We start from the raw sequence: 14,533 nt of genomic DNA on the forward strand, positions 1-14,533 counted from the left end.
TCAAGTGTTTGATTATGACGTATCCTCTCCCGTGGCCTCCTGGGATAGAAAAGTATCTATCGAGGAATACTTCAGAATCTGGGCGGAAGTAGTAGGCCATCCGGGAACTCCTCGACTACTCATTTATGATTACTGAGGTTTCTGACATACTTATTCGCTCGCCTACTGCTTTTCCCCTTTAGTAGGTAAGTAGGCGGTTTCGGGCGCACTTTAAGTAGGCGCACGGCCGAATCTCGCGAGAATTATTACGTCACCTAGGTAATTTTCACCTACTCTTTTTGCTTCTGACATACTTAATCGCTCGCCTACTGCTTTTCCCCTACTAAATAGTAGAGAAGTAGGCGGTTTCGGACGCAGCCATACTTTTTCCAAAAGTAAAACATCAGTTTGATTCATTTAATTATTAGGTTCCTTCAACAGAACTGCCCGTGTGGTATTTTATAAAACGGTTTAAAAATTATTTTAAATCACTGTCTTGATTCTGATTGGTCAATAATTTATGATAAAACACGGCTATGACCACTTCACCCAGTGGTTCTGTGTATCACTACACAACATCCTTAGCAACCACTCTTAGCAACATAAACTGTAGGTTCTCAATTGATATTGTTCATTGAAGTTTACTGTATTATGTAGAAGAGTACTGTGAGAAAAAGATTGAGTGAGCGAGTTTATTACCTGCATTCAGATTTAACATTTTCCTTCAGGTCAGTCCTATGTTCATAATAAAAAATCTGTTTAAATGTCAGATGTATTATCTTGTCCGTTTAACAGTTAAAGGGTTTTCCCGTGACTGACAGCGCTAATCAAAACATTTGTCAGTTGCGTCTTGTTCTGTGTTCACAACAATTCAGTCTTTTCAATGTAAAAGTCTTCGCTACTGACTGACACACTCATAAAGAGTCTTTGCCTGATCTAATGATGTAATATTGTAACTTCTGTTCACGGTTATGGACTATTTTTTCTGGCAGATGGAAGGCGTTTAGTGGAACTTTACTTCATGAGAGTTGAATTGATACATATTTTAGCTTTAATATTTGTATTGTGTGGTAACCGTGGTAACGCCACTTTGCGTCATGCCTAACAATGCCCTTCAGCCATGACTTATTCACAATAAAACACAACTTCTCATACCTTATTGCTTACTTACGTCTTTTCGTAACAAAATAGTTAAATGCTTCTGTTTTTTATGTTATAAGTTGTTTCTAGTTTTATTTAAAATTATTTGAGTGGGATGAATCAAAATCTCTACTAAAAAATATATTAGTTTAAGTTTAATGCTGTTACTCTGAGATCTTAATCTTTAGCCAGATCTGACTTTAATATTCAATGAAATTATCTGATATTGCCCCCTTAAAGAGCTTCAATGAAATTTTGTTAGAAGAGCTTTTTCAAAAGAGCAGCCAAACAGTAGTTGAACTATTTTAAACCACAACTAGCCTGTAACTTGGAAAGCAGTTTCAAAGGAGCTTCCCTTACACTGAAGCAGCATATGAAATAAAAACAACCTCATGAGACCAGGAGCTTCCTGATGAATATAGCACACATACACATTACAGACTAATAATAAATTACAGTACATCATGAAAAATACAGCAAGTCTGAAAATAAACCACACACTTTCCTAGGCCACTAGAGAATGTGGGTGAGCAGAGTAAAATAAAAGTACTGATGGCTCAAAATTACAGCAGAGTAACAAATATATCACTGTGTTTGTCTGGATGAGTTGAATTATAAATGACAAACCAGTGTTTTGGTGGCACCACAAAGTTAGACTACCAATGGTTTACTTAAATTACTTTTATTTGTTATTGCACAATACACTTTAATAAGAGAATGTATTCAAACATCAAAATTACATACTTCACCTTTAAGGTCACACTTCCTCATTTGCACACAAATGCACAAACTTCTCACAGCCTAACCCTGCCAAACTAACCACCCTTATTTAAATCCAGCCTGCAGCTTTTCACGTTTTTATTACTGTTTATTTGTTTACCTGTTTGATGAATTATTCACAACTTTCATCATTAATTTATTCATTCTTTTGTAATTGGAAAACAGTTTCCTTGGGTGATGCATTATGGAACTAGTGTTGTTAAAATCTTCAAAAAAGGACAAATTAAAGCTATTAGTGTTGCATTGCACTTATATTTAACTGATATGCACTTAATAAGAGACTAGAAACCTGTGAGAACATTTTTGTTATTAAAGTGTTCGTCCACCCAAAAATGAAATTTATGTCATTAATTACTCACCCTCAAGTTGTCCCAAACCCGTAAGACCTTCGTTCATCTTCAGAACACAAATTTAGATATTTTGATGAAATCCGATGGTTTCTGAACTACACATTGGCAGCAACATCATTGCACCTTTCGAGGTCCAGAAAAGTACATCTGTCCGTCTGTCTAAACCAATTTTATTCCTGAAAACCAGTTTCACAGAATTGACAAATTTTTGTTATCTCTAAATTTCCCTAGAAAAATCATAGGTTTTTATTAGTCATCAACCTTGTGCTAAACTCTGCAACCCCTCCAGCCCTGCCTGGCAAACCCATGGCTTATATTTTAATGCTGGGACTCTGATCCGGTAATGCTTTGGCAATACAAATGTACCACTATTTGTCATGCCAATGAAGCTCACTATGTGTGTGTGCATATCCCCATGTGTAAAGAAGTGAAGTCAGCAGAGGTTGTGCATCAGTAGTCTGTTTAATAGAATCCCTGTGTCTTAACATGGCTGTCTGAGCATTAGTCAGGAATACTCTTAGCCTAGTGTCTTTAATCATACTTTGCTGCAAAAAAAAAAAAAAAATGCACACCAGTGATGAACAGCTCTTAACCGTTCAAACAGCTTTACAGATGTTCTCACTTATGCTGTTAAGGTATAACATTGAATTCCAACAAACTTTGCACACTTGATGTGCAGACAACTTCACTGATAAAGGGAGTATTTCTAGTTTTGCCATATTGCTCACCTGTGGTGTAGATAGGGTTATGCATTATTTATGCTTTATTTTGATGGTCCACTAAAAATAGGTACATTTACAACTACATGTATACTCTAACTCTCATATATTAGTAGACTGTAGCAGACTGTTAAGTTAGGGTTAGTAGATTAAGTTCATTATACTAGTTGCAAAGCACTATAGTTAGTAGAATGTCTGTTGGACCATCAAAATGTTGGCAGATACTAAGTAGACAGTTTATTAAATTTCTAACTAGAGTTAAGCCGGGGACACACCTAACGATTAGCTGAAACATTCTAAGACTAAACTGAACACACATACCAAATGTTTCCTGCGACTGAAGCAGATTTTTATACTTACACATGGAATTTGAACCCCGACTGTAATCGCAGACTGAACTCAACTGACTCTGACTGGACGCGTTTGAGCGCGATCAGTCATAAGTATCAATTTACATTTATAATCAGCCTTATAGTATCCATAAGATACTCAGTATACTTCAGACTATAATTTTAAAGTGGACCATCAAAATAAAGTGTTACCAAAAGAAACACTGCTGAACAAAACAATTCCAAGTGTTTTGACATTTGGATCAATTGCTTAGTTTAAATCCAAGTCTCAGACCTGTTCTAATAAGGGTCTCGGACACCTTAAAAAAAAAAAAAAAAAACAACTAAAAGCTAATATGCAACTAATCCTACGATCCCAAATAATTGCATATGGGCTTAATCATCTTTAAAAGGGAAGAAATACATTTCCCACATCTTTTCCTGCTGTCATCAAAGGTTTCAAATCAAACTGCAATACAATATTTTTGTAGAAATGCATGTCACTTGATAATATCAGTACCAGTATTAAACCAAGTGTTGATTTATGTGTTAGGTTGCCCAATCACACTTCTGCTGTGAATGTTCTGCTGCTGTTGTGCATTTGAAATCCAAATTTTTCCAATCAGCCTATGTCAATATCATAACTTGCATATTGTTGGGCTGATTCTGTCCACTGTAAATATTAATACATTTCAATGCTCAATTTTAAGGACATTTTTGTCACTTCAGAACAATAAACAATTTTAGTATTCATAGTCAGAATAAATGAGTGTAAAAAAAGAGCACAACAGCTTGTCACTGGGGCATCATCACTGAACCATATATGCCGATAAAAATAATAATAAAAAAGCGAAAAGGCACAATTTTTGTTTGAGACATTTTTGTCTAATCACCATTCAAATGTCAAGTATTGGTTCTGAGGAAAAACAATGTCTTGTTAAAAACATCACTTCTCATTTTTTGTACTACTTGTTGATGTTAAATGGCCTCTGATGATTGGCCTGGAAGGCACAAGACCAAGAGAACTGTTGTCCCATGACAACCTGCAGTTCAATTCAATTAGTTGAATCAATAAGGAGCATGAGAAGGCAGTAACAGAAGACATTTCCACCCGCTTCTGCTTATGTGAAGAGCTGTTTCAGGACACAGTTTAAGCCCAGCAGTCTACAATGACAACAACAAGCACTTGGCAAATCACCACTGACAGTTTAATTTAGCCATTGTCGTAATCCATGTTTAGGTACCACTGCAAAGTGGTGTTATTTTTTATGTGTTTTATACCATACAAAGAGTAGTGGCTTTGGAGGGGAACAAAGAAGGCTTTGAAGAATATTAGTTTTAAATGTAGTTGTAGAGTGGCATAGAAATAACCTATGACATGAGTGAGGCATATTGAATTTCTAAAGAAGGACTCACGATCTGCGTCCCACCTGGAGGCCGAGATAACTGAAACTCATTGCCTGTATTCCTTTTGGTGTCAAATGTAAATAAAATAACTTCAACAAACTTGAATCTGGAAATGGCACTGATCTGATTGTGACAGTTTGATGGAATAATTTCATTGGAGAGTTGAGTAACATGTGTTTGTAACATGAATAATATTACTGTTGATCTAGGAAAACCTTTTTTCACCAAATCTCTCCTCTGTATTTTTCCTCTAAAATAGGGCTGCCACTGGCAAAGTTAGAGAAATATTATAACAGCAGTTTTCTTGGAAGTCTTTTTTGTTCTTTCTTGCAGGATGAAAAAAGCCTGTGGCCATATCCGCAGGAAGTGCCCACTTATACAGGAAATTCAACAACAGTGTATTTTGTTCCTGTCCTCACTCCAGGCTCTGTCTTCAGCTAACGTGAGCAAGTCCAAGTCTGTGAGAGCGTTTATTGATGAATCACTTTCTTGGCAAGAATAAAAAAAGAGGCTAATGCACTCTTCGGTGGGTGAGAGAAAGAGCTAATGCGTGTAATTAAGCTATCGACGGCAGTTAGCGTGCTAGCGTCAGATCTCAGTGGACGTTATTGAATCCAGCGCCTATTGTGACAATAACGCTTCATTACTGGGACTTCTTAAGATTGATTGATTGGAGGAATGAAAATCTTACAGGAGAGAATGTTGACTGTTTATGGATCGAAGCTGAAGCTCTGACTGTTTTCAGATTGCTAGTTCTCAACAACAGGAGAATGCAGCTATTAAGTATTAATAACTTCTGGCGTTTGTTGAGAAGTCAATGGCATTTGCGCACACAAATATACACAATAGGAGAAATGATAACCATTTTTGGGGAATAACTAAATTTATTAATAAAACTACTAACTGTGCTCTGCGAAACGGTCCTTTTTTATGAAGAGTTGGAAAAACGAATTCCGTCTAGTGAACCAGTTAATCTCAAATGTGCAGTTCAATCAGCTAGACAACTCATGTTAAATAGATTATATTATCATTATTAGAGAATATTTTAAATAAACCAATACAACTAACAAATACAATGATTCATTTCCAACAAAACTCTCTGCCCTGTAGCTCTTAATTCAAGCTTTACTCTAACACAAGTGTAAACATGAATTTCCTTTCCATTTTCCATTTCCGTGCAAATAACACCTTTCGTATAACAAGCTCTCGCTATTATGGCTTTGAAGAAGTCAGAGGTCTGGTTTTAAATTTTGTTTAAAGTATTAACTCCAAAACCTGCATGAGTTTCTTTCTTCTGTTGAACACAAAAGAAGATATTTTAAAGAATGTTGGTAACCAGACAGTTGACAGTAGCCACTGACTTCCTACTTATTTGATTGAGCTACCATCAACTGTTTGATTTAAAACATCTTCTTTTGTGTTCAACAGAATAAAAATACTCATATAGGTTATGGAACAACTTGAGGGTTAGTAATTGATGATAGAATTTTCATTTTTGGGTGAACTATCCCTTTAAACACACACAATCTGTGGAACTGCTTTTTCTCATGCATTGTGTACATTGAGATTAATGACAGAAACAAATGCATTAAAGGCAACTGCGACAAGCAAAATACTCTATTGAAGCTCAACTGACCTTTTTATTAATGGGGATTTATACAATACCCTCCAAAGCTTTCGCACCACAATAATCTTTAAGCAATGTCATTTGTTGTTTTAGAAGGCCCATAACTCCTCTGATCTCAAATGATGCTTACAGTCCCAGAGTTTTATTTGCTGCCTGTGTATTAACTACTTTAGCTTTACTAAGATTTACTAAATACAGTTGTTTAAGTCCTGATGTAGCCAGACTTTTGACTATCGGCATATCAAGTCAAGTACATTTTGCAACTTATTTTGGCCAAGAACAACCCAGTTAGACAACAAGAGTCAGTGAAGTGCCCAACCATATATTTTCACTTTCACTTCTTTTCATGTGGCATTTAGGCTTGGGTAAATTTGAAATCAGATATATAGTGATCTCCAAGTAGAGCAAACAATAATTTTCTTTTTGATTACAAAATAATGGTAATATATCAACATCACAGTAAAATATGCCTCTCTGGCAGCTGTAATGCCTGATTACTGGATTTAAATTGGCTCAGGTTTCTTATTCTTTTGGTCTTTATTGGGTCAGCAGACTTTAACAGATTGATTACAAATGGGGTAGCAGAGCAAAGCAAAGACCAATTAGAACCGTTTAGACACTGTTTATTTGGTTCTAGCATTTTCATGCCTGAATTCATATACATTTATTTTATTTTAAGGAAGTCTGCTGATTTCTGCTTTATAAAATCTCACATTGCCTTTGGACGACACTGACCTTGACCATAGGTGCTCTCAAGAATATCTCATTTAATTGCAACCAAATAACTCCATCTTTGTCATGTTTTGTCCAAAGATGATGAAGAGATATCCAAAAAGATCAAAATAAAACAAGGTTTATTAAATAACTAAAATAAGGTAATCTAGCAAACGCCATGAAACAGTGTGCAAGCACAAATGAAGATTGCACAAGGAGGAACTTAAATACATAATGGTGATGAACTAATAACAAACAGCTGTGATAATTAATGAGTGTCCATATAGAAACTAATGAATGGTGGGAAACTAGAACAAAGGAAACAGACAATAAACAAACTAAAAGTCCATGAAAGTAAAATTAACAGAACATATTTGTGAAAATCCTTCTTAATATATAAGATTTTGTGCCATGAACCTGCAACTTCATTGAACCTTGCACTAGCAATTTAAAGCAATGACAATTTTTCCAAGAATCACTGATTGAATCATCATGGGATTTTTTTAACATGACTTCTTAGTAGACCGATAAAAGATCTGACTCATAGCACGTAGCCTGGCCTTGCCAACATTGTGTGCAATACACCACGTGTGTGTCATTTGAAGCTAGTCCTGGAGTGACTTCCGAACATATAAAAATAATAAGAAAATGTAAAAAAAGCCTCTAAGTAAATGAGATGCAATGTTACCCCATATTTGCTAGATGCACCAATACCTTCCATCCCTCTTTCTTTGGAAGAAAGAATAAGCCCTAAGGCCCCAAATTAAATTGGTTCCAGAAGAAGCCAGAAATAATAGATTGCAACTACGCTAGGAGCCCAGAATAGGGACTCATGCAAGCCAGCTGATGCCAGAGAGAGCAGATGTCACCTAGTTGTTAATGATTATAATCTTTGCTCTGTTTGACGCTAGTGGAAGAAAAGTATCTGTCAACACACCTTCTCTAAGGCCTACATACATGTGTGAAACATGTAAACATCCTACATTCAAAACTGTCTTATTTCATAATTCAAAGATACTAGCTACTACTTCAACTTCCAGCCCAGCAAACAATATCACATAAAATGTAACGATGTGATGGTAATGACTACCTCAACCTTTTAATCTCAATTACAGCGTCATGTTAAAGGGATAGTTCACCCAAAAATAAACATTCTGCAATCATTTACTCACTCTCACGCCATTCCAAACCTTTTTTCTTTCTTTTGTGCAATGCAACACACTATATTTTTGTCCATTCAATAAAAAGTCAATGAGGTACAATGAGGATTGAGTTTTGTTGTTGTTCCAAAGAAAGTCATACAAGTTTGTAACAACATGAGGGTGTGTAAATTATGAAAGATTTTTCATTTTTAGGTGAACTATGCCTTTATTAGGAAGACATCTGAAAAAGTTCCCCAACATGCGGCAATTCCCGCCTCTCTATATCAGCCTGAACCACAGGAAGCAAAGATTCAACCTGCAAACAGCAAGAGAATAAGAAATAGATGGGAATAAGAGGTAGATGGGAAAAAAAGAGTGATAGAATAGAGAAAGAAAAGGAAATAAAACAGAAACTGAGAGGTAAAAGACAGAGTGAGCACAAAAGTGCAGGAAAGAGAGTCTAAGTTTACTTGATCTTATCGACTGTGTGGAATGCACATGCTGTCTGAATTCTGTTTACACACACACTCTCTCCTTTTGGGTGGAATTGATTTCCATTAACTCCACACATCTTAATCAGGTCCTAATGCTCTCCTTGACTGAAAGGAGCCCGAGAGCTCGCCAATGTGTGCAGACTGGCAGTAAGGGGGCCGGGGAGTCTCTTCGGGGCCAGGTAGCCAGGTATGTCTATGCATTTATCTTTCATCCAGTGTGTATGTGTCAGTTTGCCCAGCTGTCTCTCAGGTCCTGTTCTGATTAATTGGGAGTAAATGAGTATTGAGCTCCCAGACACTGAACACCCATTACACTCCTACCAATTAATAACCCCTCTCTCTTACACTCACACACACATAAAGACTCTCCAACTCTCTTTCTTTGGGGGCTTCAGTGGTCTGGTATGGTGATATAACCCCTGTTTCCCACAGCCTTGAGTGTGTTAGTGCTTTTGAATGATTACTTTATGGGAGAGAGAGAATTATATGAATGCCAAACTACATCCTGCTGAAGCAGTACATTGATCAAGCATTCACAAAAACAGAAATGACTAATGATGCCTGATCTAAATCTAAATATTATAGATTGATTTTGTTAATTTTCACATACAGTGGTCCAGAGAAGTATTTAAGTCATACAAATCAATGAATAGCATTGCATTAGTCAGAAAAATATATAAAAAAGTTACTTTTATTAAAAGATAGCACTAAGAATGACTAAGAAAAGCAAAGATGTGAGAACAATGCTTGTCGTTTGTTTTCATTTGTTATATAATCCAATGAAATCATGCATTTTAAGTGTCTTAAGTGTCCTAATACTTTCCGTGCCATTGTATGTATAAACACAATAGGGAGTGGAGTGAATTAACACATTTCCAAGCTTTTAATGTTGTGTCATCTACTAGTCAGCGTGATATAGATGTTTTCAGACATTTGTTTTGGGGAACAGCATGACATTTGAGGCTATTAGAGGCAGATCAATGTCATGTAAACAAATGCATTACATAAGATTTAGATATTCAAAGGCATGTCTTAATAAAGCTGTTTAACCAACAAAACAACACACAAACTACCTAAATAATGGAAAATTCATTTAACCATTGTTTTAGATTAAAACAGCACTACATGATAAGATAGGTGTTTTAGAAGATAAATGGAGAAAACAAAAACAAAGCACTGACAGTTGTTCCTCAAATCCCAGCAAAATGAGGTTAGAGAAGAAGTGATTTATTACATTTTGACTGATTTAGTGATTATTAAATTATATGTGGATTAACCATGCATGCATATCTAATAATTGTAACCAGTATGCCATGAAAGACCACATCCTGGATCGTGAAATTGGGCAAAATGTATGAGGGAGAGGTTTAGATACATTTATGTTCAACTAAAAACAGTTTTTGAATCTTGCTGAGCAGATTTGCTAATTTTATTTATTTTTTTTCATTTAATTGCAATTTACAATGTTTTTCTATATTTTTTGTACAGTACATACAGTTCAAATAACAACATTTTAAAATGTGTGATAAAGGCATATCTTTACAGTCGATATTGTTTTACATCTACAGGGAGCCATTTCACTACTAAACCATGAATTTTGAATAACCCTTTCTGTAAAAATGCTTGCTATTTATCATTATAGACCAAAAATGTGTAATATTGTGATTTTTTTAGTATAAATCACCCACCCGACTTTCATAATCAGACTTCACATTCTTGTAACGTGTAAAGTAGAGCTGCTATTCACATTTTCATCTCCTACACACTTTGCAATTCTGTATTTATCTCCTATCACATGCACAGAAGGCTGTCAGGTGCTTAAGGCAACTTTGACAAACCACATACACACAGAGGGAAAAGACAGAGAAAGTTACAATGATGCTCTTACTTATTCACAAATTATTATTCTGAATAAATAATCTAGATTCTAATAAGCATGTGAGGCCTTTCTAATATGAATAATATAAAACTTGTAAGCACATTAGGTGACTCTAATGTGATGTACGTGAGAAACCATTAGTGCTTTCACAAATTCAAAAATAATACAAAGCTGAAAGTCTCTAGCCCAGAAAAAAATAAAAAAAATATACCAATGAATAGAAGACCTTTTATTTTTGAGTTTTAACTGAAGCCTTTATAATCTTCTGAAGGATCAAAACAAGCTCATCCAATTCTCTAGTCATCAGCCCTCTGACTAAATCCTAACATGTGGTCATCTTATTAGCTTACTAGATATTTCCATTCCTGATTTTAAAGTGGTAGAATTACTCAGAAAGTTTACAGATCTTTTTGGAGAGGCATGTACTTTTGGATTGTGATGTTTTAAACAAATCATTTAAAGATAATTACATTATATAGGCTCCTTATATCAGCATTTTTTTTTTATTTTGGCTCCAATGTTTTTGTGACCCAAATATAGATATGTTCTAATGGGATTTATAGGTGTATAATGTTAAATGCATCCAATTGTGCATTTAATCAAACTCTATGCATTTTAATCTGTCACTTTAGCAGGCATCACAGCCTGGTCTCATTGTTAATACGTAGTTATTAATACGTAACTTTAAAAGACATATGGATTCTAAAGATATGGAGTACAGCAAACAAATAAAATGGGTGTGATTTGTTAATTTATGTTGTGCTTTGGTGTATCTTATGGTTGTATTGTCAGTCACTGCATAGGAAAAAAAAATCGCACAGCAAAATTTTACAAAACGATTATAGAAATGTTATTCATTTCAAGGTTTCAAAGTGTAGTCTCGTTTAACATTATGTAACGTTAATGACAATTGAACACAACATATCTGAATCATTAAAGCCACGATTTTAATATTAATACATGGTAATTCATATACATTCACACTTTACGTTAGATGTTTTACGTTTTTTAAGCTGCTAATACGTAAGTATTTGTACGCTTTAGTGCTATAAATACGTCAATGTTGTACGTTTTTGTGTGTATGAAAACGTTAGTAAATGTACGTGTGGTAGAACCACACTTCACATAAAAATACACACGTATTCTCATGAGATCACGTTGGAAAAACAGATTTCTAAGGACATTTGTGTTTGGGTCAGTGACGTGATGGGTCATTTTTTTTGTCCAAAGGCCTCAATAATAATAAAAAAACAAAGATATGACATCCAAAGTATTTAATGTAGTACAACTTGATCTCTTTTATTGAATTCAAAATGTTTAATTATATTTTGCTAGTGCTACATACAAAGGTATTTTAAAAATTTTGAAGTGTCAAAAAGTCATTCTGTTTAACTGTCCAAAGGCCAATACAGCCATTTTATTTGTGATTCTAATATCTTAAAATGTAATAAATGTATACAGTGGCATGAAAAAATATGTGAACCCCTTGCAGAATCTGTGAAAATGAGAATTATTTGAATAAAATAAGAGGGATAATAAAAAATGCATGTTATTTTTTGTTTAGTACTGTCCTGAGTAAGATATTTTACACAAAAGATGTTTGCAAGACAAAACAATAGCTGAATTATGTGAACCATTGATTCTCAATACTGTGTGTGGTTACCTGATGATCCACAACTGTTTTTTTGTTTTGTGATGGTTGTTCATGAGTCTCTTGTTTGTCCTGAGCAGTTAAACTGAGCTCTGTTCTTCAGAAAAATCCTCCAGCTCCTGCAGATTCATCAGTTTTCAAGCATTTTTACATATATTTTGCAATATTATTTGAACCCTTTCCAGCAGTTACTGTAGGATTTTGAGATCTGTGTTTTCATACTGAGGACAACTGAGGGACTCAAACATAACTATTAAAAAAAGGTTCAAACATTCACTGAAGCTCCAGAAGGAAACACGATGCATTAAGAGTCGGGGGGTGACAACTTTTGAACAGGATGAAGATGTCACAATTTTTCTTATTTTGTTTAAATATCATTGTTTTTCATTTAGTACTGCCCTTTCAGAACCAACAGAAGATACTTGCATGTTTCCTGGCAGAAAAATTAAGTACAATTTACCTTGATATTTGAATTCAAAAGTTTTCACCCCTCAGCTCTTAATGCATCGTGTTTCCTTCTGGAGCATCAGTTTGAGTTTGAGTCCCTCAGTTGTCCTCAGTGTGAAAAGATGAATCTCAAAATCATACAGTCACTGCTGGAAAGGGTTCACATGCAAAAATGCTTGAAAACTAATGAATCTGCAGGAGCTGGAGGATTTTTCTGAAGAACAGAGCTCAGTTTAACTGCTCAGGACAAACAAGAGACTCATGAACAACCATCACAAAACAAAAAAAAACAGTTGTGGATCATCAGGTAACCACACACAGTATTGAGAATCAATGGTTCACATAATTCAGCTATTGTTTTGTCTTGCAAACATCTTTTGTGTAAAATATCTTACTCAGGACAGTACTAAACAACAAATAACATGCATTTTTTATTAGCCCTCTTATTTTATTCAAATAATTCTCATTTTCACAGATTCTGCAAGGGGTTCACATACTTTTTCATGCCACTGTATTTTTTTATTATGGCATGATTTTATAACATCATATATCAGCATAGTATTAAATGGCAAAATGGTATTAAATGTATGTGTAGAAGTCATTGTTTTGTTATGAGAAATAATGTCTGGAAAAATTAATTTCATTGATGTCATTTGGAGTAACCAATATAAAGGGACCATTTTGGATCAAGTTATGAGGTCAATATCATGTGACAGGATGTGACATCAAAGTAACTAACTCTCGCTTTAACTATTTGAAAAAATCATGTTTTCACTTACTCATACGCATGTCACATTCAGCACAACCGCTGTTAAACATGGAAAATTTGCAATATTTTAAAAACTTGTACTAAATATAAAAAGTTTTATTGTCCCTTTTATTTAGCAAGCTAACTAGCTAGCTAGCTAGATATCAGCCTGTGAGCATTGTTTGAAAATATCGTCAATCGGTATAACCAAAAGTGTCATTTGGTAAAACCGAAATTTTGGTTAAACCAAATGACTTTTTGGTGACAAATTTTGTCCATCTTGTAATAAATGACAAAAGCAGTGTTAATTGATTATAAAAACCACATAATCTCATTGTTAACACTTAATAAAACTTAAAAATTAATGATATGTCCATTATATTTTTTGAAACTTTTAAAAACCTTACTTGCCAATGACCCGTTTCATTGTGTTCTTTTATAATAAAACATTTTTGGTATGTGCTGAATTACTGCTTAATGTCCAATGTAAAACCTGGGTCCTGAAGTGAAAACAGTGGGGAATCATTGCTTTAAAGCACCAGTACATGATGGATTTGGAAAGAACTGCAGAATAAACTGTTCCTTCTGGAACTTCCCTCAAGCTTTAGGCAGAAAAACCCTTTTTGCCTATAATGGAGCCTTTATTTTTGAGAGCAACAGGAACAGACAGTTTCTGAAAAAGAGAGACAATGTCTGTCCTTTCAACAGGTTTGAGAAGCATAATCTTACAGAGACCATAGCACAGACGCGTCCTCCATGCATTATGCATTTATTGTCAATTTCACCCTTTCATGATGCATGGTGTGCAACGACTGATCGCTAATGGTGTAATGAGAATTTTAATGCCTTATGAAAAGGACATGATATTTGTCATATAAACACCATCAAACAGTATCCCCCAACACACAAATAATGCTATGAATAATTCCTGGATTCTCTAACTCCACCTCTGTTAAGTCAGTGTTTTTATTGTGAGGATGTATAAAACTATAAACACACTCACTGGCCACTTTATTACATACATCTTGCTAGTAATGAGTTGGACCCCCTTTTGCCTTCAGAACGTCTCGGGTTACGTCTGTAACCCTGGTTCCCTGAATAAGGGAACGAGACGCTGCGTAGTCGCT

Source organism: Chanodichthys erythropterus, chromosome 12 (assembly GCF_024489055.1).
Source record: "Chanodichthys erythropterus isolate Z2021 chromosome 12, ASM2448905v1, whole genome shotgun sequence".
Taxonomy (NCBI): domain Eukaryota; kingdom Metazoa; phylum Chordata; class Actinopteri; order Cypriniformes; family Xenocyprididae; genus Chanodichthys; species Chanodichthys erythropterus.